Here is a 27,684-nt window from a genome sequence, read left to right on the forward strand (position 1 = left end):
TTTCTTTTTTTTTTTTTTTTTTTTTTTTACATAATGGTTTGTCAGATGTGCTTTGAAATATACCATCTAGACAAGTTCACTGGGACCCTATGTGCCCCTTTCAGTGCCACTGATGGGGATTTAGGGATGAAGCCACCACAGCATAAGTATCGACTTCATGATTTATTTTTGTAAATGATTCCAGTTGTCCACGCTGTATGTATTCCTATGCTTAAAAGTCTATTTATAATAACTAGTTTATAAGGAAAATATAACAATTTGAGTAGATAGTCCCATTGCACACTTCTTTTTTAGGTTTATATTTTGTGTATTTTGGAATAGGGATTTGTAAACCTCCCAGCATGAGATTAATTAACATATAGCTGCCATTCATTTTATAAAGTAACTTTTATCACAGTGTCCGCCTTCCCTGGTGTCAGAATCTGCATCTCCCTACATCCTGTCACCCCCAAGCCCCAGTCCCTCCATCCAGAGAAAACCACAGCCCTACAGGATCCGCAAAGGAAGAAACGGGGTCCCTTGGCGGCGTATACTGTTTAAGAAGCTCATTCAGCATTAGCCAGCTGCCGGAAACATCTGTCCACTAGAGGGACCCCTGTCACTTCTCCCAGAAAAATGGAAAACCCACCTAGATTTTATTCAGACGGTGCAACTCGAACAGACCGAAGTGAGAAAAAAAGAAAAGACACTGGAAACAAAGGAGGATCAAGACTGAGGAGCAGTGCATGGGCCGGATCAGTAGCTTTTTGCCTCTGTCTCTCTCAAATCTTGTGACAGTTTTCCAAAACACGGGGCTGTGGCATGTGGACGGTGCAGATGATGGTGCCCGGCTAACTTGAGCTAACTCCGGGGGGGGGGGGTCTGGGGGGAGGGGGGCTTCGCTGGAAGAGGGTCCTCTCGGATTTCAGCGGTGTCCATCTGAATCCCGACGGATCGCCCCCTGGATGTGTCACGAACACGTGGGGCCGCCCTGGTAAACTTTCCAGGATATTTTTCTCCCACTTGGACGGGCTGAATCGGGACTTATGTTGCAATTGACCGCTTGTCTCTGTCTCCTTTTTTTTTTTTTTGGTATGGGTAAAGTGTTACAGAGTTTCTACATTGAAAAAGGAGCCAGTGCAAAATGTTGTAACGTCTCTGTTGCACCACTTTACAAGGGCAAAGAGGAAAAAAAATATCGACGTGATGAATACAAGATTTATACTTTTTCTTTTTTTTTTTTTAATCGAATGGGGGTTTTTTTTGGAACCAAGTCATCTCGGCACTTTCTCTCGACTTAGTTCTGCGTCCAGTTCTGTCTAATACAGAAGAAGATCTGCCATGGAGGAAGAAAACAACTCATTTCTCTCTCTCTCTCTCTTAACAAAAAAGCCCGGGTCATGTAACACGATACAGCATAAGGTAACGCCATACAGATGTGAAATATAATTTGATTTTTTTTTCTTTTTCGGGGGGGGGGGGGGGGTTAATTTTGTGTCAGTTTCAGAATATAGCCAAATGCAAATGGATCATGGTGTAAAGGCCACATCTGGCTTTGCATGGGGGTTTTCCCAGAGCGCTGCAGCTGGAATGGGGTAAAACTGTACCTGCTGGTGACCCTGCTCCTCTGTTCAGTGCGGTAGGGTAGGTTAACGCGCTACAGAATGCACTCATTTCCTGGGGAGCACACCCAACTTTTTTTTTCTTTATTGTTCTTAACCCTTTCAGGGATTATCCTGGTTGTATTGGCACCTGTTTTAAAATCAAGTTTGCAAGATATTATAATTTGAGGAAAATTATAATATCTTGTCATAATATAGTGGCACAGAAGAAGAAATCAAAGGGTCAGCGCTGTCGCTTGTTTAGCATGAGCTCAAGGCATAACTTGCAGGGCGAGTGGCTGTGGACAGTGTGAGTTTGGAGTTGGGTCTTTGCGGGCGAGATGAGGTTTAATTTCCAACTGGCCTACAAAGTCCCAGTTCTCAGCTCGCAGGACCTTCCACTACAAAATCTGTAAGCCTTGGATGTCAAGAAGATGTTGGGACATAGCATCTGGCTTTGGTACTACTTAACGGTGGATATCTAGATGGAAAAAAAGCAGCTTGGCTTACTATTCCCTTGACAAAAGAGCTTATCCACTTTGTGAGGTTGGCTTGGTTGGTTGAATTATATAAGGCAGGGGTTTTGCAATGTTTTATTTTTCGGAAATTAATTGGAAAAACTTACTTCAGAGAGGTACAAAGCTCAAGTCTGATCTGGATTTTCTTCCTAATCAGAATCTTTTCAATGAATTGCATTATGGGACAGCAGTAATATATAAACCATAATATATATATTATATTATGAGGCAGCAGTAATATATTAGGTACATTTTTTTTTTTCAAAATTGTATTTTTGGTCCAGCATTTTCTTTCTGTTTTTTTTTTTGGATTTTCAGCTCAATCGGAACTTGTTTCCATTGGACAGTGGTGCCATTCACGACTACCCAGAGGTTTCCCCGTATTTGTATTACCTCCCCGTGCTCTCACTACTTGGCTCAGCCAATGCCTTGATGGCCCTTGCCCAGGGGCCACAGGCTGCAGCATCCTTCGGAGCCCAACATACATGCACCCTAAGTCTGGTCAATGGTTGTCACTGAAACTGCCTTCTACCGAATAGTTTGACCCATTAAACAAAAGGTCTGACCTGATGTTGAACCCGGGTCCTCCACATGACAGCAGGCAACGCTGCCACTGAGCCAACAGGCAGGCCCAGTTTATATTTTCCTAACGCAAGTTAACTGGAAATGGGATTTTAATGATGCTGTTGGTCAGGAACACTCCTAAAGAGTATAGGGGTATATCATCCTGGTGCCGTAGGTAGAGCAGAGCAGTGCTACAATTCAGTGGGCAGTGTCTGAGCATGGGGTTTGTTTGGTTTTCACGAGCTTAAGAGTCAGGCCTTGGTAACATTTTAATAGACTACAGAATGTAACAAGCAATTGTTTCCCAAAGGCAAGCAAAGCTCACGTTTGACCATTGGATTCAGTTGCACACTAATCTCAGCCACGGGCCAACATATTTTTTTTTTTTTGGATCCATGTACAATCTCAAAATCCCAGCTACCGATAAAACCACTCATTTAGCAGGAAACTAAATAAATAAAGTGTCCAAATAGTTTTGCTAATTGTGAAGCTGGGCCAGTTTCTTGAGCACCTCCTGTTAGAAAACAGAGCCTGGAGGAGAGACATGCGGCAGCCTGCATGCCTTATTGCAGTGGATTTAGGTAGGGGCATTTAAAACAGAGAGGTGCACAGCCAAATGCTGTGCTGCTCTCTGATGGTTTTCAGGCGTTGGTCTCCACTCACTTTTATTCTGGAATGTTTAGGTCAAAGGGCTCCATAGAACAGTTTTGATGTTATATTGTATAAGGACATACTATATTTCAAACAGAATGTACTCAACTCCATGTAATTATCCAGCGTTATAATATAATAATTATCCATGTATTTATTCCATGTAATTATCGACTCTTTGGCCAGTCTCTATAGGATAATCAGATGCCGCAGTGTTACATAGCACTACTGTATATTGCCTTTGTAGTCCTTGGCTTATCTGTGCAATTCAGGCCATTTTTTAAATAGTTTGGCCTAAGCAATCTTTTCTTGAGGAGTAATTGTAGGATTCCTGACAGTGCTAGGCCTTCTTCTATCCTTACATTGTAATTACTTATGCTTCTGCCTTACCTGATACATTCATTTTATTAGTGCTCCAGACTAGTTAGTTATGCCCCTGACCTCTTATGCACTTTCCAAACTGCTTTTAGTCTGCAATAAACAATGCGCTGTACACAAATGTGCCTCACAATCAATTTACAGCCTGCAGAAATACCTGCTTAAATTATCTTCTAGTATTGACAGTTTAACTAGTGAAATCCCCTTTCCTGTTTGCTCACATTGTTGTAGTATGAATAGGGAAATGACAAAATATCGTAGCCGATCCCCTCTGTAGACAGATCTTTATCTCACTGATGCAAAACTTGCAAATATTTGGAGGTGGATGTGTAAAGAACTCATGGTGGGCTCGCGTGAGAGAGGAGCAGAGTACATAAAAATGTAGGATTTCACTCTTGGGTGAGGCATTTGGACCCTAGCTTCTGCTGGCTTGCTTCACAATATGGAGCTAACCGTTGTGGCTGGAAGGTGGCAAATGTAACGCCGATTTAAAAAAAAAAAAAGCTCCGGAGGTGACCCGAGCCTGACATCTGTACCTGGTAAAATTGTGGAAGCCATAACTAAGAACAAAATTGCTGGTCATATGGATAAATAAATATAGCTTAATGAGAAAGGTAAGGCATGCCTTACTAACCCACTAGAATTCTTTGAAAGTGTAAACAAGCATGTCAATAAAGCAGAGCCAGGCATTGTAGTGCATTTGGATTTCCAGAAGGCGTTTGACAAAGTCCCTCATAAGAAACTCCTCAGCAAACTGAAAAGTAATAGGATAGGAGGCGTTGTCTCAGTGTGAATCAATTACCAGTTAAAAGACAGGAAATAAAGAGGAGGACTTAATGGTCAGTTTTCCCAGTGGAGAAAGGTGAATAGTGGAGTGACCTGGGACCCGTGCTGTTCAACTTAATTCATTTATGATCTAGAAAGGGGCGTGGCACGTGAAGTGATCAGATTCGCAGATGACACAAAAATATTCAGGGTAGTTAAAACACAGATTGCGGGGAACCACAGAAGGACCTTGTGAGATTGGAGAACTGGGCATCTAAATAGCAGATTAACTATAATGTGGACAAGTGCAAAATAATGCACATAGGGAAAAATAACCCTTATTTTAGACACATAATGATGGGTTCTGCAGTAGGAGTAACCACCAGGAAAGGCTCTAGGAGTCATTGTAGACAGTATGCTGAAGTCCTCAGCTCAGTGTGCAGCAGTGGCGTCCAAAAAAAGCAAACAGAATTCTAGGAATTATTCAGTACGGAATGGAGAATAAAACAGCCCTCATAATGTACAGATGAAGGTTGTGTCCTGAGTATTGTGTACAGCTCTGGTCACCCCCATTTCACAAAGGATATAGCGGAGTTAGAAAAGGGAGAGCAGCAAAAATGGTTAAGAGACTGGCATAGCTCACGTATGAAGAAAGGCTAAACAGGTTAGGGCTCTTCAGCTTGGAGAACAGATGATTGAGATCTACAAAATCATGAGTGGAGTATAACAGGTAAATAGGAAATGGCTCTTTACCCCCTCTGATAACATTAGGACTATTTATTTATTTATTTTAATGAGTTTTATATACCATCATTCGGAAATGTCAAAATAACGCCATCATAATGGTTTACAAAATAAGGTTACAGGGATAAGGGGGGTTAAACAAGAGATGCAAAGTACAAACTGTTATTAAGCATAGGGGATAACATGTGTAAGGATTTAGTTCAGTTTTTTGTTTCATTTCTTATTTATGAAAACCTAGACGTGATGAATTTAATTTATTTATTCATGAAGTTGGATTGGAGGGCGATGATGTTGTGTTGTTCATTGGGTGAGTTGGTATGCTTTGTTGAACAACCACGTTTTTAACTCCTTTTTGAAGGTTTTTAGGTTTTCTTGAGTTCTGAGTTTAGTCGGGAGGGAGTTCCAAAGTTTTGGGCTACCAAGGGAGATTGCTCTTTTTTGGGTTGAGGTGAGTTGATTTGAGTGCATTGGTGGTGTTTTTAGGAGTCCCTTATTTGCTGATCTAAGGTTTCTGCTTGGGGTATGTAATTGTATGTAGGGCTTAGCCAATTTTCTTGTTCTTCATATATAATTTTATGTAGGATGGATAGGACTTTGTATTCAATCCTGTATCTGCAGGATCTGGAGTGGGCGAATGGTGTTTAGAGGTAAGTTGAGAAGAAGAGAGTTGCAGTAGTCTATGTTGGAGAAAATTGGAGGACTGATCTGAAGTCATTGTTGGGAGAGAAAAGGTTTTAGATGACGGAGTGTAAGACCAGGAGGTAGTCCTTTAAGCTAACAGGTAGTAGATTTAAAACAAATTGGAGAAAGTATTTTTTCATTCAACGCACCATCCAGCTGTGGAATTTGTTGCCAGAGGATGTGATCAAGGTAACTACCGGTAGCATAGCTGGGGTTAGAAAAGGGTTTGGACAAGTTCCTGGAAGAAAAGTCTGCAAATAGCTATTAACCAGATGAATCCAGAGGAATACTCACCAATTGTTATATGGAATGAGCGGCAAGGAACTGGATCGACTTTTAGGGACTGGCCAGTTCTGGAGCCAGGATCCTGAGCTTGATGGATGTTTGGTCACTTTTTACGTTCTTATGTGCTAATCACTTAGGAGTATCATTTTATAGAAATGAGGTTTCTTTCATTAGGTTTTGGGTTTGTGCTCAGGCCTGGGTCTTGTTTATATGTTAAACATTGTTGCAGTTTTGTATTGTACGACTTGTGTGATTTGCCGAGAGCTCGGTCCCTTGGATTGGCGGAATACGCGTTAAGGTAAACGAATGTTAGCTCCGGAAAGTTTTAAAAAATGGTTAAAATGGCAAACGTGCAATTTAGAACCGAACAAGAAGCATTTAAGAGGCATTAACAAAGAAAGGGTTAAGTTAGAAATGCCTTGAAATGTGCTTGGGATAATGTACAGCTGCAGCTGGTGATAGAGGACTAAGCAGATAAAGGTTTCATGCACAGCAGGGAGGAGTGCAGCAGGGGTCTCTGCACCTGAGAGGGGAGAGAGCAATGGGGAAAGCTGCACGGGCCCTGAGCTAGGGTTGGGAAGGGCTTTTGCAAACAGATCGCTTTCACCTTATTTTGCTGGATTGTGGTTCAAGCAGGGCTGCAGGAGCCTGAGTCACCGAAGAAAGGCTCTGACAGGCCCGCGTGCCCCTCCCCCCCCCCCCCCCAGCTTCTGTTCCTGGCTGCTGGGCTGCGCGCCTGTTTTGTTTTTTGGGTTTTTTTGCATTTTTTACCCTTGTTCTCCCCAGTAGAAGCTGGGTACGGTCCCATTTGCAGGTGTCTTTTCCAGAAAGCAGTTCTTTTTTCTTTTATTGTGCTCCTCGGACTTACATCTGATTTAAAAAAAAAAATAAAAAAAAATCACAAAATCTGCTTCTGGGCCTTCCAGACTGTTTCTTCCTACTAATATAATTTTTCTGCTTCCACTATCTTATCAGGCCCGTTTCTGCGATAATAACAACAGATTTTTAAAAAATAAAGATTAATTGCTGTTAAAGGAAGTCAAGCAGGGGCAGTTCTGTCATTGGGCAGGATGAGGCTCAAGCAGTTACATTTTGGAGAAGGAAAAAGTGTTCCTGAAACACTCCTGTGGTGGTCACCTCACCTTGCCAGAGACATGTATTGAATTTATTTGATTTACATTTGCTTTTTGGCACTTAAAAGTGGAGTGCGTTCAGGTACTGTAGGCATTTCCCTCTCCCAAGAAGGCTCACATCTAAGGGCTGGATTTAATAAGACTTTTCCTCCATTCTGTGTCTGTGGGAAAAATCTTTAGTAAATGAGGCCCTAAGTTCAGTGATGGTGAACTCCCGTCTTCCAGTGCCACAAACAGGCCAGGTTTTCAGGATATCCACAATGAATATGCATGAGATAGATTTGCATACAATGGAGGCAGTGCATGCAGATCTTTCTCATCCAGGATTTGAACCCTGGTTTCACTGGTTCATAGCCCACTGCTGTAACCACTAGGATACTCTTCCATGGCCCTGGTGGCTTCCACCCCCTGCAGTCCAGAAGAGGAGCCTCACCGCTGCACATACTGAGGATGCACCCACAGGATTCCAAACACCCCGGGGACCAGAGGAGGAGCATTGCAGCATCGCCAATGATGTTGTACTGGTGGGGTTTCCACACCCAACCGGCAAGAAGAAAAAGGGGGCTGTCCAGGGTAGGAAAGGGGAAGGGATGTGAGTAAAAAGAAAGGGAACAGAAGGGGAGAGCAGGTCAGTGAGAGGGAAGAGCCTGAGGGAGAAAGGAAGCACAGGAAGGGAAGGGGGCGAGTGAGAGAGAAGGAAGGGAATGGAAGAAGTGAGTGAGAGCAGAGGGATAGGGTTGAGGGGTGAGTGAGAGGAGGTGAGAGGGAAGAAAAGGGAAAGGGGTGTGAGTGAGGTAGAAGAGATGAGTGAGAGGGGAAAGGGAAGGAAATAAAGAGGGAGCAAGAATATATGGGGAGTTGAGTGGGAGAGAATTGCCCAGGGTGCTAGTTATATGGTTGGAACAGCGGTGGCAGGACTGTGCCTATTGCACATCCTTGTTCTTCCTTCCTGCATGGGCCCGGAAGAGGAAGTTGTATCATGTGGGCCTGCCTAGTTGGCAAGAAGGAGGTGCAATTGCCATGGCCACAAGGAGTATAAGCAGCGCCAGCCAGCATGGCCAGAAGAAAGGAGCAAGAGCTGTATCATGCCGTGCTCCAGAAAGAGGAGTCCCGTCAGCTGTGTGGCCTGAAGGTGGAGGCTGCTGCCACTTGTGCATTCTGGAATGGGAGAAGAGTAAGTGAGTGTGTGTGTGTGTGAGCAAACATGTAAGAGAACGTGAGCCAGTGTGTGTGTGTGGTTGTGTGAGTGAGAATGAACATACATTATGGGGTAGATTTTAAAAGGTGCGCACGGGCGTACATGTGCGTGCGCTACCCGGCGCGCACACGTGTACGCTTGATTTTATAACATGCGTGTGCAGGCGTACACCATTATAAAATCGGGTCAGCACGCACAAGGGGGTGCACAATTGTGCACCTTGCGTGCACCGAGCCGCACTGCCTTCCCCTGTTCCCCCTAGCCTGATCTTCCCACCCCTTCTCCTAACCTTTTCCCCCCCAGCCCTACTCTGACCCCCCTCCCGACCTTTGTCTTACCTTTTGCGCCTGCCTCTGGGCAGGCGCAAGTTGCGTGCGCCGGCAGCCTGCTGGCACGCGATCCTCCAACACAGCGGCAAATGGCCGCTGTGTCGGAGGCCTCTGAAAATAGACCCGGCGCACATAAGACAGGTTATGCGCGTAAATACTCTGGATTTACGCACGGAACCTTTTTAAAATCCGGCCCCTAGTGTGTTGGAGAATACATGTTTATGAGAGAGGATAAAGTTTGTGTACTCCCTTGCCCCCATTAATCCACAACAATCTCAGGCAGGGCTGATGGAAGTACTAGGCAAACTAGGTGACCGCCTAGGGTGCCACTGATCGGGGGGCGGCATCAGCATGGCCTCTCCTTCTTCCTGCCCACACAACTGGAAGAGAAAGCGTCACAACACAGTCCCGCGCGGGTGGGAAGGAGAGACCATGCCGATGCCAAGGGTGCGTCCTTGCTGCAAGAAGAAGCGGTACTGGCCCGGGCCTCGCTGCAATGAAGAGCAGCAGCAGCTGAGCAGCGTGGCCACACCCACTCAGGAAGCCGTAACATCGGCCCCGGTCCCTGCTCAGCTGTAGGAAGCTGCGTAGGAGGCAGAGAAGTGTCATTTCCTGCAGGCCTGAAGAAAGGACGAGCACCGGGGGCTGAAGAACAAGGCTTTTACTGTTGGCCTTATGCTGCCAGGGGAGGAGCAGTGAGGGAGGGAGCATGTGTGTGTGAGAGAGAGAGCATGTGTGTGCGTATATGAGAGGGCATGTCCGTGTGTGTGCATGTATGAGAGAGAGGTCATACGTGTTTGCATGTATGAAAGGGAAAGCACGTCTGTATGTACATGTATGAGGGCATGTGTGTGCATATATAACAGAGAAAACATGTCAATGTGTGTGTGTGCATGTATGAGAGGCAGGGAATATGTGTTTATGTATGAGAGAGCAAGCATGTGTGTACATATGCTCCTGCTGCTAATCCACAACAATCTCAGGGCATCTGGAATTCAAAAGGTCCCAAGTATGGAACAGCAGGAGAGGTTTTTAAATCTTTTTTAATTGTAATTATTGGGTGCTGTCTGATGTATCTGTTTTTAAATAGTTTATTGGTATTTGGAAAATTTGTATAACTTTTAATTACTGGATGTTCTATTTGTCAGCTGTTATGAAATATTTATTCTTCTTATTAGTATGGTTTTACTCTTGACAATTTATATTTCTTGATATTGTTTGTTTAATGAAGAATGTTTCTGTTTTTCCATTATTGCACTGCATAAAGAGTCTGGCTTCTTGTGGTTTCCAGTTCAGTTTTTGTCTACACCAGTGGTTCCCAACCCTGTTCTGGGGACTCCCCAGCCAGTCGGGTTTTCAGGATATCCACAATGAATATGCATGAGAACATTTGCATGTTATAGGGTCCTGTTGTGTCCGTCGCTGCCCGACATCTCTGCTCCACCCACCTTACCTCATTGGCGACTCCCTTCGGGGTTGATGGAAGGCTAGCTGCTGCGGCGTCTCTAGGCCGTCCTCCTCCGGGGTTCCCGGACCAGCTCGACGCTGCAAGCCGCGATGTTGACCAGATGCCTAAGGGCATGCACGCGCGACCCAACTGATGTACCAGCGTTGGCGCGAACCTCAGGGGCCTCCCCTGAGATGACGTCACCAGTTCCAGATATTTAAGGTCTCAGTTTTCGCTAACAAGATGAGTTAGCAAGGGATTGGATTACCTAGCTTCCTTCTGGTTGCTGCGGATGGGATTCGCTCTCCTCAACCCTAGCTACTCTGCCTCCTTGGACTTCAATAGAGGTACCCGTTCCTCGGGGGCCTCGCTTTTTCTTTTTCTTTTCAGGTCGCAGTCTGGAACCGGTACTCGCTCCTCAAGGGCCCACGTCCTGGACTTGCTCCTGAATACCACTTCTGCTAAGAAGTCATTGCTGCTTACAACATCAGTGAGTTTCCATCTATCTCTCAGAGCTTTCCCTGGGATCAGGTACTCGCTCCTCGAGGGCCTAATGCATACCATCTCCTGGGCTGCCTCAAGAGACTATTGTGTGAGTGTTACCATCAAGGACTTGTTCCAGAACTCTGCATATACTGCCTACTCACTTTCTTAGTTTCTCTACAGCTCAGCCACCTGGGGATCGCTGTTCCAGTACCTGAGGGACTACAGCCCAGCCGGGCGCTTCCAGCTCACTACTGCCACCTCTGGTGGTTTACCATCTTGTCTAATAAAAGAACTACCGTGTTTCCCCGAAAGTAAGACAGCGTCTTACTTTCTTTTTACCCCAAAAAGTCCCACTATGTCTTACTTTCAGGGTATGTCTTATATTGGAAAAAACCTGTAAGACATCCCCCGAAAGTAAGACGTAGTGTTAAAAAAAAAAATAAAATTTTTTAAATACCTGTCGGAGGGCCGCGTGGGTCCAGGCGGCCGGCGGCGGGAGCCGGGTGGTCGCGTGTTAAATCTAGGCCGCGGGCGGGTGGGCGCTTGTTCCCGGGGGGGGGGGGGGCGGGTGGACGCGCGTTAGTTCGAGACGGCCGGCGGGCGGCGGGGGGTCGCGTGTTACATCTAGGCCGGGTCGCACAGGCGCGCATTCATTCACTGCCGGGGGGGGGGCTGCCTCGGCAGCCCCCCCCCGGCAGACCCCCCCGGCAGTGAATGAATGCGCGCACAGGCCCACAGCGCCTGTGCGACCCCTGCGATTCGGCGCTGGGGGCTGCCGGTGGGGGCTGCTTTCGGCGCTCAAGGCAGTCACATGCTGTGACGTCACGGCATGTGACTGCCTTGAGCGCCGAAAGCAGCCCCCACCGGCAGCCCCCAGCACCGAATCGCAGGGGTCGCACAGGCGCTGTGGGCCTGTGCGCGCATTCATTCACTGCCGGGGGGGGCTGCCAAGGCAGCCCCCCCCGGCAGTGAATGAATGCGCGCCTGTGCGACCCGGCCTAGATGTAACACGCGACCACCCGCCGCCCGCCGGCCGTCTCGAACTAACGCACGTCCACCCACCCCCCCCCCCCCCGGGAACAAGCGCCCACCCGCCCGTGGCCTAGATTTAACACGCGACCACCCGGCTCCCGCCGCTGGCCGCCTGGACCCACGCGGCCCTCCGACAGGTATTTAAAAATAATTTTTTTTTGAACACTACGTCTTACTTTCGGAGATGTCTTACATTAGCCGACCCCCCTAAAATTCCCACTACGTCTTACTATCAGGGGTGTCTTACTATCGGGGAAACACGGTAGTGTGTGTCTGTCTCCTATACTAAGCCTGACCAGTGGTCCCTCTCGGGATTTCCCCCGAGGGCGTGGTCACCTGCCACTGGTCCAAGGATCCACCCACAACTATTCTAAATAACTACAGATTGCTAAATACCAGCTTTAACAACAGAGCTTTCTGACAGGTCCCCAGGACAGGGTTGGGAACCACTGGTCTACATGTTTCTATTTATAGTTTATGGTGTCTTTATTCTGTAATTGGTGAAGATCTGTCTGTGTTCTGCATGTATGACTAAAATGAGGTATTCTGCTAGTTTGTAGTTTCTGTGTAGAGATCTATAGAAACCTGGCTTGTTCTATTTTCCTAATAGGAGGTGTATTGGTGTTTTAGGGCCTGGTGTAATATTTGCAGTGTTGCTTTTTCATAAGAAGAGTTATTACTGTTTGAGTGCTGGTAATTAGTACTGTTTTTGTATGGGAGGTTCACAATAATCTTAATACAGTTTATTCATGAGTTTCTGAGGGTCAAGCCCAAATCCAACAAACATTACAATAAGCCTAATATCAATTCCAAGTGTCCTTTTTACTTTTTTCTGCACATTATTCTAGTTGGCACCACAGCAGTGCATGTAAATATAATATGCATGTTATAAATAATATATTTAGCTCTGAAGACTTTAAATGCCTTTTTATGTTACATTTTTATAAATGCATAATTTTGTTTGTGTGTAGGGAGGGTGTGACCCCAGTGGGAGGAGGGGGCAGTAGGCTGTAATTTTTGCCTAGGGCGCCTATAACCTTGCACCGGCTGTGATCTCAGGGTGACTGGAAATCAAAAGTTCCCAGGTATAGTGAGGGTTTTTTTTATTGTTATGTTAATTATTGGGTATTGTGTGCTGTATCTACTGTTTTGTTTTGTTTTTTACTGTTTTATTTATTACATTTTTAACATTAAAAATTACAGGATTGCCAGATTAGCCTATATTTACAATTCAACAATTACAATATAGTAAATAATATGGCACAAGAATTCTTAACCTTTCTTTCACCATAATATAATCCTCACATTACTCTTTTTAAAGTCAAACTCATTGTCAGGTACACATTGATACAGAGCTAGCTCAAGGTACATATCTAATAATAAAGATAAGTAAATTAAAAATTAGCCTGAATTCTTAACCAGACTACATTAAATTCTACTAGTTCAGATATTAAGAAATTTATTCAATGCATTTCTTTAAGGAACAGGTCAACCTTAAGCAAAAAGGGTTCCTAGACTTTTGGTACATGTGAATAGAAATCCCATAATTGGAAAGTAATAGATTCCATAGTGTATTCCCTCCACAGCAGACGTATCCATTCTGCCATAGGGGGAAACAGAAGAAGATCTCCAGTGGCATACGATATTCCTTCTCGCTGCCACCAACATATGACTAATTAAGCGAACACCCCCTTTGTAATAGGTAAACATTTTCCATGTGGCAATCCTAAAAGAATCACAAGAGGATCCAAGGATAGATGAATGTTTGTGAACTTGAACATTCAGGAGAGGACTTCTGTCCAGTACATTCCCACCAAATATGAAAAAAGCTATTCCTCCACACTCCCAACAGCAAGCTTCACATTCTAATAAACCTAATTTTTTTTAGTCTTTGAGGAGTGTAATACCAGTGCTACAAAATTTTTATAACCGGACTCCTGGCTGATAACACAAATAGAATTACCTTTTGATAATCGAGAAAAAATTATGCCCCCCCGCTGTTCATCTGAGACATTCTGATTCACCAGTTTTTCCCATTTAGATTTGATCCTCTGCAGGGCATCACTCTTTCCAGATAATAATAATTTATTGATCTTAGAAATAAGACCTCGGCCCTGATAAGGAGCAGTGGCCAATTGCTCAAATGCGGTCAGTTTTCGATCACAGAGACAGTTGGGCGAGTAAAAAAAAGCCTTTTATCTGTAAATACTGGAAAACAGGAAGGGCATCCCCTCCCCCAGAACTCTGCAATTGATTTAAAGTCTTCGTCTCCCCTTTATCAAAAGATTGGCCTACCATGTTAAATTCTCAGCTATTCCATTTAGAGAAATGCGTTAAATTAAAGTGATCAGGGAAATCTGGATTATTCCAGAAGGGTGATAAAGGTGGTAGAGATGAAGAAACACTAGTAGCCTCTAAACTTTTATACCAAGAAGTTAAAATAGGTCCAAAAAAAGGGTGGATCCCTTGTGTTTGTGACGAAGCTTTGCTGGATATCCAAGGAGACAACCTCCAACCTTGTGCTCTAGCCCAGTGGTTCTCAACCTTTTTTCAGCCGGGACACACCCGACAGATGGTTCTCACATGCGTGACACACTGAACATGTGACCATCACGGGGCTAAGTGTAAACATGCACTCTGCATCCACAGGAATCCCCTCAACCCCCAGCAATGAGTGCAGAGCAGAACTAGGGCATTACCCTGTACAACTCGCCATACAAAAAAGATATTCTGATTCTGATAACATCTCAGTAAAAGCAAAACAAACTCCCTTTACTACCAGGCACAATAGCCTTCCTTATGAAAAGACAGTAATTTACCACTAATGCATGTCCTATTGAGAAAACACAGCAAATAAGATTGGTACAAATGCCTACATTTATTTATTTATTTGTTTTTATATACCGATATTCACCCAGGGGTATCACATCGGTTTACATAATTACTAGTGAGATGGTGTGAATGCAGGTCACACTATCTTTACATTGAGATGATAAAAACTACAGAGAATTATAGTATTGTAGTGAATAGAATTATAACATTTTAGAAACTGCAGCGAATTATAGTATTTTAGAGAAAAGAAATGTGACATTTTAGAAGCAAAGCATCTTATTTCCATGGCAGTATATTAGCTACCGATTAATTTGATTATTAAGTGTCTTCATTGTAGGATATGTGTGGGTTATGGATCTGATTGGTAGTGGTCGTTGAAGATGTCATGGAGTTAACTGTTGTCAGGGTAGGCTTTTTCGAATAGCCATGTTTTTAGTGATTTCTTAAATAGCTGTGATGAGGGTTCCGTTCTGAGATTTGCAGGTAGTTTGTTCCATAGTGCAGGTCCTGCTATTGAGATTGCTCGTTCACGTGTTGAGGTACGTTGTGCCTGTTTGTTGGAGGGAATGGAGAGTAGTCCGGAGTTGTTGGATCGTAGGTTTCTTTGGGAGGTGTATGGGAGAAAGGTGTTCTTTAGCCAGTCTGTTTTTTCGTTGTTAATGGATTTGTGTATTAGGGTAAGGATTTTGTATTGGATTCTATGGGTTATGGGGAGCCAGTGGAGGTCTTTTAGTATGGGGGTGATGTGTGTGGAGCGCTTGCTGTTTGTGAGGGATCTGGCTGCCGCATTTTGGAGTAGTTGTAGGGGTTTGAGGGTGGAGGTTGGGAGTCCAAGGAGGATGGAGTTGCAGTAGTCAAGTTTGGAGAAGATGAGGGCTTGGAGTACGGATCGATAATCTTGACTGAGTAGTAGGGGGTTTAATTTTTTTGAGGATTTGTAATTTGAAATAGCCTTCTTTTATTATAGTGTTGATGTAGGTTTTCAGGTTGAGTTCGGAGTCTAGTGTGACGCCTAGGTTTCTTGCACTTGTGATGAGATGGTTTGTACTTTGCGTGGATGTGTAGTCTTGAATGTTCCATGCTGGTGGTTTGTTAGAGATGTGTATGATTTCAGTTTTTGTGTGATTGAGGGTGAGTACTATTTGGGATAGGAGTTTTTGTATTTGGGTTAGTATGGAGTTCCATATGGTATGCTTAAAAACAAGTGTAATTTGAATATGCTGTTCTAAGCTTTGGCTATCAAAGCCTTCTTCATAATTTCCCAATGATTTACTGCTGGACATTATTTAGAACTAATTTTATGGAGCCCAAAAATCAGCCTGTATATCCAGTTTTTATATACTGCACGGTGAAATACCAGTTTGCTGTGATGTGTAAATGTGCTTGCTAGACTCTGAGATTGTAAGTGTTCTTTACTGTGAAGTACTGCAGGAACGTCTTTTTGCACCTGATGATGGAGTCCATTTATCATTTTTCATCTGCCCGTGCGAGGGCAGTTTATGTGAATAAAGTCCCCCTGGAAGATTCTGAGCATAAAATCCCATAGCTGTGTAAAAACCTGTATGCAGGAGGAGCTGGCAGCAGAAATGCATGGACATTCATCCCAGCGTTGGCTGGAGCACCACACTAGCCACAAAGACGCACATGCATCCCCCCTCCCCCCCCCCACACACACACCCTTCGACAAACGTGCCAAGGCGGTCACACAGACACAGTCCCCACAAAGAACCTTCATCTGACACACAAAACAAATACAGAAGTACGCAGCAAGTGCATTGAAGAACCTTCAAAATAAATGCCAGGGGTAAAGAGCGCCTTTTGAAGTTTTGTGTGCGCCATGGAGTACACTATTTCAATCGTGTTTAGTGGGTCTGTTTTATTTGACTTAACTTGGTGTGCTTTGGCTTTATCTAAGTCAGATTTGGGCTATTTGCGAAGACATTTGTGTATTTTGCAGGTTCTGGCAGAATTTTGTTGAAACTATTGCAAAAATAATTTGTAAAATCTCAATTCAGTTGGGTGTAGTTTAAGTAATAAAAATAATTTCTTTTGTCATATCATTTAAGAAATGCATGTGAAATATTATTTTTGTTATATTGGTAAGTTTTAACGTAGGCAGCATTCCTACTTAATTGATTAATTTCATTAATTAGATGCATAGGATCAGGCTGGATTTAGGATTTGGGCACCCATAGGCAGTATTGGAGTGGGGGGAGGAGGGGCGGGTTTGGAAGACCCTGAAAGTTAGTGGGTGAAGACCCACTACCACTACCCCCTCCAGTGTCCCAGCATGCCATAGCAGTGCCTCTTTGAAGTGGATGACTGGAATAGGCCCCTCCTGGATACAGTTGCACTCCTCTATGACCTGGGTATTTGGCGTCTTCAAAATTTGTGTTTCTTAAATCTAAGCCTGCAGTTGATTAATGCGTTCTTTGGTACACTGGCAATTGGGAAAAGTGGTAGATAAGATGGAACCAATAGGGACATCTGCGAGAAGGCATCATCCATGGCATAAAATACAGGGAAGGACATCTGCTTGGATTCACTCCTTTTTTCATTATAATTCAGTTTTCTTTCTCTCTCTGTCTCTCACAATCTCTCTGTATAATAAAAAAATTACAGCCTGATTACATGGGAAGTATTGACTTCTAAGAAAGGTAGCATGGCTTTGGGCAATATTTTTTAATGTTGTACAGATTTATCAATATATATATATATTTCTTGAAGATAACATTAAAAAAACAATGTAGGAAGTCTGATGCTGTAACCAAAATGATAAGGAGCATGGAACGGCTGCCCTATGAGGAAAGGCTAAAGAAGTTAGGGCTATATCGTTTGGAGAAGAGTCGACTAAAGGGGGATATGATAGAAGTCTACAAAATCATGAAAGGACTTGAACAAGTTAATGTAAACCAGTTATTTACTCTCTCGGATAATAAAAGGACCAGGGGACACTCCATGAAGTTAGCAAGTAGCTCTAAAACAAATTGAAGAAAATTCTTTTTCACTCAGCGCGTAGTTAAGCTCTGGAATTCATTGCCAGAGGATATAATTATGGCAGTTAGTGTAACTGGGTTTAAAAAAGGTTTGGATAAGTTCCTACAGGAAAAATCCATAAACTGCTATTAATCAGTAAATGAGATCAGTAAGTGAGATCTATTTAATATTTGGGTACATGCCAGGTACTTGTGACTTGGATTGGCCACCTTTGGAAAACGGATACTGGGCTTGATGGACCCTTGGTCTGACCCAGTATGGCATGTTCTTATGTTCTTATGACCTTACCTTGGGTATTGTGTGCAGTTCTGGACACCACATCTCAAAAAAGATATAGCAGAATTAGAAAAGGTACAGAGAAGGTCGACCAAAATGATAAAGGTGATGGAATGATTCCCCTATGAGGAAAGGCTAAAGAGGTTAGGATTCTTCAGCTTGAGGAAGAGATGGCTGAGGGGAGATATGATAGAGGTTTATAAAATAATGTGTGGAATGGAATGATTATCGTTAATCAGTTGTTTACGCTTTTGAAAAATATAATGACCGGGGGACACACAATGAAGTTACTAGGTACTACATTTAAAACTAATAAGAGAAAATATTTTTTTGCTCAGCACATAAATAAGCTCTGGAATTCGTTGCCAGAGGATGTGGTGAAAGCTATTATTGTAGCTGCATTTAAAAATGGTTTGGACAGTTTCCTGGAGGTAAAGTCCATAAACCATTATTAAGGTGGAGTTGCAGATATCCATTGCTTATTCTTGGGATAAGCAGCTTGGAATCTATCTACCCTTGGGATCCTGCCAGGTACTTGTGATCTGGATTGGAAACAGGATACTGGACTTGATGAACCCTTGGTCTGACCCAGTATGGCTAGTCTTATGAAAGTATGTGCAGTGTGGAAGAGCATACAGGCTTTCAGCTGTGTTGAAGGTGGGCAATTTTCAAATAGTCAATTCATGCTGTTATGTTTTGGTATGGATGTAAACCCTGGGCCGAGGTGAGGGATGACTCTACCCACAGGGAGGAGCCCTGTGGGTCTCATCATCGGTAGGCGCAGTCTCAGGACACAGCTGTAAGTCAGACTTTATTATGAAGGAGAGAGAAAGGAAGCATAACCCGAGGAGCGGGGAATGCAATAAGGTGCAGTTCTGAGCAGAACCCGTGGAGCGGGAAATGCTGTCAAAGTACAGTTCTTGAGCTGAGAGAAATACCCAAAGTAGTACTTCAGAAGTGACGGTCCAGTAGTGGCCCGCAGAGCGGGGTACACCAGATAGTCTTTCCAGTAGAGTAGAAAATACCTCAGGTATGCCGGTCCGGTAGTGGCCCGCAGCGCGGGGTACGCCGAAGATGACTTGCGTGGAGATGAAGATGCTGAGGTAGTCTCAGGGTCTGGAGCTCAAGTGATGTTTGAAAACGATGAGCAAATATCCTGCAGTGCAGGGTAGAGTTTTATGTCTGAGATGGTGGACCCTTGGGCCGGCCGTGTGGAGTGACGTCAGCACGTACAAGTACTCCGCAGAGGTGAAAAAGGCCGGGAGGTGGCACCAAGCTGAGAAACCAGATGATAGCTTCACCCTGGATGCCCGAGGTCCCCCCGGGAGGAGCCCATGAGGACCCAGGCTGCTGGGACTTAGGAGACTAACCAAGACGACAAGGCAGACACAGTTCAGAACTGGCAGCAGGCAAGACAGAAGCAAGTGTGGTCCGGGGTCAAAACCAGGAGACAATCCGAGGAAAGACAGGACGGGATCGAGAGCAGAGACTGGATCAGGAGCGGAGGCTGGATCAGGAGCGGAGGCTGGATCAAGCTGGAACAAGAACTGAAGCAGGAACAAGCTGGAACAAGAACTGAAGCAGGAACACGTACGAGACAGCAACTAGATACTCACAAGAGCGATCTTGTTGCAAGGCGATGTCCTGGAGCCGGAACCAGGCTTATATCCCCTACCGGCGTCTGACGTCACTCCGGGGGCCGGCTGAGATCTCCCGCCCCTGCAGCTTCAAGACCTGCCTCCTTGCGCGCGCGCGCGTACACAGAGGGTGTGGCCAAACAGGAAAGCTCGATGGCGTCTCTCTCGTGGAGGGCGCCGTGGCCGGGGAAGGCCTGTGCAGGCCTCGCACTGGACCGGGGGCCCCTGCCCGAGCCCGGGACAGCCGTGGAGGTAAGAGCCCGGTCGCAGGTGTCGCGACCGGAATCACAACATTGAGTGTAGCGACTCCTGCTGGTGAAGATGCGGTAGTGGCCCGAGGCCTGGGGTATGCCGCGGGAAATCCCAGCAAGGCTGAAGAAAATGAAGTAGAAACTAGTCACAAGGGTAGGTTCCAAGAGTTCAGGCAGGAAGGCCCTCCGAGGAACGGATAGCCTGTGAACGAGGAAGAGCCCCCGAGGAGTGGATACTCTAGAGTGTTCACCCAGCGAAACAGGAAGTAGGAAACGGAATTCCAAGGAGAAGCGGATTCAGCAATGAGAAGAACTCCTTGCTAACTCGTCTGAGAGTTGGGCTAGTCAGCTTAAATACAGCAAGGCGGTGACGTCATGCGGATGGGACACCCCCGAGGTTCCTGCCATGACCTGTACTAAAGACGGCCCGTGCGCGCGCACCAGCTAGGTGACTTCAGGAACAAGATGGCGGTCGGCATCGCCCACACCATCCCGGGGACGCCAGGGAGGTCGGCGTTCGCTGGCAGAGGCTGCCACTCTTCCGAGAATTGACGAAATAGCAAGAAAAGAGGTGAGCATGAGAGGTCGCAGCCATCTGCGACCGACGGGTGCAACACTTGCAAGTAAAATAATTTTTTGCTTGCAGAAATGGCTTTGAAATTGCCCTCTATGTATACATACGTAGCAAGCTCCAGAGACTTTGCATGGACAGATACCAACCTTGGGGTGGGGGAGGAGGTGGGTGATAGGAGCTGACAGATGATCATTGTTAATCTTCCAGAAGAGGCCAATATTTTACTCCTGCCAAAAAAAAAACTAAGTATTTCTGTGCAGTTTCCTTATTAAACCATCATAAAACAAAAAAGTTTGATGGTATTGCTCTGTCAACTATTGCCTACAGCATTAAGTATTACTTTCTCAGAGGGCATTAGTTCATTGTGTTTTGAGTCAGATGATCCCTTATGAACCAATCAGTAATTATGTTACAAGTCTGAGCTTCCTGTAACAGATTTACAATTTTCTACATAAATAGAATTGTGTATTATTGTTGAAGATTTATTTTTTTGCCTAAGAGCTGTGTCTGTGGCAGAATAAACACATGGAGGCCAATATTCAGTGCCACTTAGCCGGATAAGTTCGGACTTATTCAGCTAGGTGGTACTGTTTCAATGTTTGGCCTCACTGAGCAGCACCCACTTAGCCAGATAACTATTCATCTGGTTAAATAGCTGGCCAAGTGATGGGCGGGAAGGGGACATTCCAGAGTGGAGCTACTTATCCAGCTAACGTAGCCGAATAAATGTCAATATTCAGCCTTATCTGGCCTAGTTAGATGGATGAATTAGACCTGCCATACGAGAGGTCTAAAGTTAGCAGGATAAACTTATCCTGCTAATTATTAGATAGCTGGGTATACGCAGCGGTGTGGCCACGCCACTAAATATCCTGGCCAAGTTAGCCAGAAGTGTTTATCTGGCTAACTTGTTTAGCTGGATAGCAGCTGAATATTGACCCCATGGTTTTCAGAATATTCACAGTAGGAAGGTTGCCCGTTGCACTGTTTTCTGCAGTTGCTAGATGTGGCATGGGCCAGGAGCAGAATTAAGTTTGAGTAGCTCTCTGACTGCAGCAGTGGCGTTCTCTTCATTAATCAGGCCATAGTTTTCCAGGTCAGGTTTATTAGGCTGGCAGCGTGATGGTTTTTCAGTCTTCCAAATAAGTTGCAGAATGCAGTAGAAACTGATTTGAGTTGCTCTGTTTGGAGTCACAGTTGATACAGCTGAAGACGTCATCGTACTTAACGACGATTTACCAGGATTTGGACTCCTTTGTACAGTCATTGCCAGAGGACATTTGACTCATCAATACATGTGGTAGCTGCATGTCTTAAGTGATGCTTATGAGGGATGGAAGCCCTAATATGTCATTATGCCACATTATATAAGTTTACTGTAGTAAGGGGGCTGTAGGATGGGGGGAGGGGCATGATACCGCTATGTTTGTTCAATTTCAATTATTGTTTCATAGTACTCAATGTATTGCTTGTTGAAAAATAATAAAGTTTATGCCAAAAAAAAAATAGCTGCAGAATCTTTTTTTCCCTGGCAGATTTTATTACTTTAAAAAATAAAGACTACCTCTGGGATTGCCATATCCGTGTAAGGATATGAAAGAAGATGTCACAGCTCTGATATGCAAGCGCAAAAAGAAAAGTAGGCGGAATTTGCTCACGATGAGAAAGTAAATCATATTATTAACTATTTAGTGAACTTGATATTTTTTTTTTCCATTTTGCTGTGGCAATGCAGACAGGATGGAACATGATAAATGTAGTGCAAATCTCTCGAGATAAAAATAAACAGGTTAAGGACAGGCCACCTCAAACACAAACTGCAGGCCAAGGGATCGGAAACTCGTGTTGGTATAAATGATTACGTAATCCATCTTCGCCATCTTCGTCAGTTCCATTCCCTGCTGTTTACGAGGGGAGTCCGGTCGGTGGTGTGGAAAGCCAGTGAAAGTGAGGAGCCAGAGAAGCCTCCCTGATGGGGATTTGAACACGCTTCTTACTGCTTTGCCGGCCTGCTGTGAGGGCACAGTAGGAAGCAGTCGAGAATCTCTGCTGAGACCTGCTGCAGTGGACAGTGTTGGTTACGTCACTATCGCCCGTTGACTGCATTCTTCTGCCGAACGTTGAAACATGGTTTGCCATTTTGCCATACAGCAGCATTAAAAAAAAAAAGTTTTATTTCTGTTTGAGTTTGCAAGCTACTGTCTACCTTAAAATCAGCTTTGGTATTCTTTTTTGGCTTTGGTCTCTCATCTTCCTCTTATTCCTTAATTCCTCCAGCTCAGTCAGAACCAGGGTAGGGAGCCAATGCCAGGAGCCTTCATTCATTACTATTCGAGGTTCCCCCCCGCCGCCGCCTCTGTATTTGTGTCCCTCTTCCAGTTCAGCCCAATCATCACAGCGAATGTTCTCCACCCGGGGGGCCACAGACAGGGCCGGTGCAAGGGGATTTGGCGCCCCCCGTTTGCGCGCCCCCCTGTTTGCGCTGCCACCCCCGGTCTCGGCCCCGACTCCTAACTCATTCTCGATCACGCCCGCTGACTGTGTGGTTTTCTGGGTCACGAGCAGGTCACTGCTTGCGGCCCGCCAAATCTCCACTCCTCTTTGCCCCCACTTGCTGCCCCATATGACTCGCACCCAGTGGCGCACCAAGGGTCTCCGGCGCCCGGGGGTCAATGCATTTGTGAGCCTCTCCAGCATCCTCCCCCGTAATCCTTCTTGTACTAATGCTTAAGGTCACAGAAAATCAGTGGTGTCTCTAGACAGAAGAATTTGGGGGGGGGGGGGGGGAACCAAAATGACATTTCTTCATCACACCCAACTCTATAGCATGGATCCTGCTTTAAAATTGGTTACAAAAAAAAAGTGTTAATAAAAAAGTAATTTTGTGTAATTTTAAAAAGCTGGCCAGTTTCACACTATAAAATTATTTGATAGCCTCATTCAACTAATTCTATATGGCTATGAGAGTGAAGTCTGGAATATATAGGAAGGAATGTCAATATAAATCCTGCACCTCCAGTTCTTTAACTCTGTGCATCCACTGAAATTCCCCCCAAAAATGGAGCTTGGATGTTTCCCTTACAGCTCATCATACTAAAAGATATTTTCAAATTCTGGTGTCACCTCACAGTAACAGCAGCACAAACACCTTCCACTGCCAGGAACATTGTGAACTACACTCAAAATCTATACTGCAATCCCATCGTAACATAACAGTAATAACACCAAGGACTCAAACAACAATAACCCTACCTGTGAATAAGCAAGGGTAAATATTACACTGGGTCCTAGGATAACAATACACCACCTACTGAGGAAACAAAACAAACCCGATTGCTATAGATCCCTATACAGACCTACATGCTAGCAGAATCTCTCATCATGGTCACACACACAGAGCAGAGACAGACCCTCACCAAATACAGAATACAAAATAAAGGAGCACAAATTAGAAAAAACTGAAGTGGAAACCCCAAGAAGCCAGACTCTGTGTATTAAACATGGAAAAACAGAATCACCATTCCTCATAAAACAATAAAATCAAGAAACATAAAGCATCAGTTATAATAGTAAAACCACACTAATAAAATAATATTTTAAACTACTGATAAATAGAATTTCTATTAATTAAAATCATATACATTTTTTACAATTTCCCAAACACCAATAAAATATTTCAAAACAGCACATATATCAAATAACACACAATAATTAAAACTAATAAGGATTTTAGAAAGCCCCTGCTGTCCATACATGGAAGCTCTTGATTTCCAGTCACCCTGATATTGTTGAGGATTAGGAGGTTATCCTCTCTCTCTCATATATACTCACATGTCCATTCTCTCTCACACATACACTGTCACATACATACACATTCATGCTCTTATACCCACCATAACCTCTCGCTCTCACAGACACTGACACACTCTCAGGCTGTAAGACACTCTCTCCCCCTCCACCCCCCCCCCCCCAAACACACACATTCTTACTCCCCTGGATTTTCTCATTCACACTCATGCTCTCACTCTCACTGGCTCCCTCACATACATACAAACACACACACCCAGGCAAGCTCCCAATCATTCTCACACAAACACAGACACACAGGCAAGCTCCCAGTCATTCTCACACTGAACCCCAGGCAGGCTCCCATTAATTTTCACACCACTCCCTCCCCATCCCCCAGGTATGCACACATTCATTCTCACACACACAGACCCCCAGGCAGGCACCAATTTATTCCCCACACATACATACACCACACACAGGCAGGCACCTATTCTCACACATGCAAACCCCAGGAAGACACCCATTCATTTTCATACACAGACACAGCCTCAGGCAGGCACCCATGCATTCACACACATACACCCCCAGGCAGACTCCCATTCATACACATGCACACACTAAAGGCAGAGACCCCCTCTCTTTCTTTTGCCAGCAACCTCAGAGCCTCTCTCATTCTTCTGCTGCCACTGTCACTGCTGCCGTGTGGCTATTGGGGAGGTGCTGATTGATGCTATTGGCACGGAAGCCCATTCTGCTGCCTCCTCTGTGCAGGCCCCGTGGGCTTCCACTTTCTCCATGCTGATCTCGTACATTGTGAGATCCGCATAGAGAAAGTGCTACTCTTGCACATTCCCAAAGATTACATGTGCCAATCAGTAAAAAGAAATTTTATTTTTTTTTACATTTGCTGTGTGATCTTAGTTTTCTAATCGGTTGGTCACAGGCTTTTTTTTTTTTTCCACCTTCCCGTTCTTATTTTTTTGCCAATTCCTTTTATATTGTCTTTTTTTCTATTTCTTTTCTCTCCATCTGTCTTCTTCCCTCAGACACACAGTCAGGTTCTCATTCTCACATGCTTTCTCTCTCTCTCTCACACACACACACACACAGGCTCTCACTCTCACATGCTGTCTCTCATACAATCATTCATACACAGTCTCTCTCTTGCACATGCTGTCTGACTCTCACACACACAGGCCCTCTCTCACTCCCACATGCTGTCTTGCTCAAGCACAGGCTCTCACTGTCACATGCTCTCTCTCATACAATCATTCATACACACAATCTCTCACTGGCACATGCTGTCTGACTCACACACACAGGCTCTCTCTCACTTCCACATGCTGTCTTGCTCAAGCACAGGCTCTCACTGTCATATGCTGTCTCTCTCACACACACAGAGGCTCTCACATGCTGTCTCTGTAAACATTCAGATCTTTACTCCCACACACACAGTCTCTCAACTCATCTCATACACGCACACATACACACTCTACAAACCCTCAGCCTCTCTCTCACCTCTGGGCCTCCTCTTCACGGGCCGCTGCAGATGGACTCTGCAGCGGCCCTGGTCTTCTCGGGCCGCGCTGCTCCTCTTCTGCACGCGGCTGATGCTCCTCCTCCTTCCTGCCCGTGCGGCTCCGGCAACATTTTTCTTCCGGGGCCGTGCGGGCAGGAAGGAGGAGGAGCACCTGCATGTTTAGACGCGACTGTTTTCTTCGGGCCGTGGTGACGTGAGCTCCGCCACGGCCCTGCCGATCTTCTTGCTGTGTGTATCCAGCACACAGCACAGCAGTAGTTCACCGCTCAGCTGCCAGTGGGATGAAGTCCACTGGCAGCCATCGGCCATCAGCGGCTCGGCGCCCCCTAATGCTCGGCGCCCTAGGCGATTGCCTAGTTCGCCTAGTGCTTCCACCGGCCTTGGCCACAGACTGCAGTTTCCTCCAGAACTCAGTCAGCATGGACCCTAATTCTTGTCGTCACCGAACCATTGCTGATACTGCTGCCCGTCATTCCTATAATGACAGCAGTCAGTGGTGCATGCACGTATCAGTGCAGCATTCCTTTACAAAATAGAAACCGGGTCAGAGCAATGGTCCATCAAGCCCATCAATGTGTCTCCAATGATGGCCAGTCTGGGTTACATGGAAGGGCACGTCAGGTGCCAAATGGGCAAGTCCATTCTATGCTGAGACACCCACAGCTATCCGACTAAATAATGGTTAATGTACCTGCCCTCTAGAAACTTATACTAACCTTTTTTTAAACTCAGCAAAATGACTAGTCTTGATCACATAGTTTAATTATGCATTGACTGAAGAAATGCTTTCTTGAATTTGTTTTAAATCTGCTACTAGTTAGTTTCATGGAGTGTCCTCGGTTCTTAGTTCTACTGGAAAGAGTAAACCGTTCCCTGTTGCCCTGTTCCACGCCACTCACGATTTTATAAACCCCCTATCATATCTCCTCTCCTCAAAGCTAAAGAATGCTTATCTGTCAAGGTTTTCTTCATAAAGAAACGGTTCCACGCCTTAATCATTTTGGGGTAGATTTTATAAATCTACGCGCGCGCGTACTTTTGTTCGCACACCAGGTGCAAACAAAATCGGAGCGACCTCGGAGGGAACTTTCCTTCCACCCACCCCCCCGGCCCTATCTAAACCCCCCCCCCCCCCCCCCCCACCTTTATTCGAAAAGTTACGCCTGCCTCCGGGCAGTAGTAACTTACGCGTGCCAGCTGTCTGCTGGCGCGGCAGGCCCCGACACAGGCCGCTGTGTCGGGGCACTCGGCCACGCCCCCGGACCGCCCACACGCCCCCGAGCCGACACCACGCCCCCTGGCCACGCCCACGACTGCCCCTTTTTGCAAGCCCTGGGACTTACGCGCATCCCAGGGCTTGCGCACGCCGACGAGTATATGCAAAATAGGCTGGGCGCGCAGGGGCGTTTTAAAAGGTTACGCGCATACCTTATGCCCGTAACCCTTTTAAAATCCAGCCTTTTTTGTTGCTCTTTTCTGTACCTTTTCTAGTTCCGCTATATCTTTTTTTTCCTCTGACTCATTACCTTCAAAGAATGGCTAAGGTGTGGGTGGTTCCCCCAAGCCTTTAGGTTTTCCTTTTGAATTCCACATGGAGTACTATGCTATTAGAAAAGGGCTGCCAGAGGAAATGGTACATCTCCAGGGATTTTTACTAGGTATCGAATTATTAGTTAAAAGAAGAGAAAATATCATATTCCCCTTTTCATTGATTTTTGATCAAAGCATAGATTAAAAGTTTTCATTACATTCTATTCAGGCGAATCAAATTATCAAACTGTGTTTTCATGCTTTAGGGCAGGACTGTCAAACTGCAATCCTAGAGGGTCACAAACCTGTCTGGTTTTCAGGCCATTCCTAATGAATATGCCCGAGACCTGTTTGCATACAGTGGAGGCAGTGCATGCAAATATGTCCTCGTGCACTTCATTAGGAGGATCCTGGAAGCCAGACAGGATTGCAGCCTTCCCAGATTGTAGTCTGTCAGTCTCACTACA

General features: G+C 45.2%; 1 long non-coding RNA gene across 3 annotated transcripts in view; it reads left to right on the forward strand.

The window, feature by feature from the left end:
* The first annotated feature begins 866 nt into the window (after positions 1-866).
* The window catches only part of LOC115090972, a 63,247-nt gene continuing 36,429 nt past the window's right edge, over positions 867-27,684 (forward strand). For all 3 annotated transcript variants that reach the window (XR_003856557.1, XR_003856558.1, XR_003856556.1), the window contains exon 1: positions 867-1,401. This is a non-coding gene — a long non-coding RNA (uncharacterized LOC115090972). The remainder of the gene's footprint in view (positions 1,402-27,684) is intronic.

This window comes from Rhinatrema bivittatum, chromosome 4 (assembly GCF_901001135.1).
Source record: "Rhinatrema bivittatum chromosome 4, aRhiBiv1.1, whole genome shotgun sequence".
NCBI lineage: Eukaryota > Metazoa > Chordata > Amphibia > Gymnophiona > Rhinatrematidae > Rhinatrema > Rhinatrema bivittatum.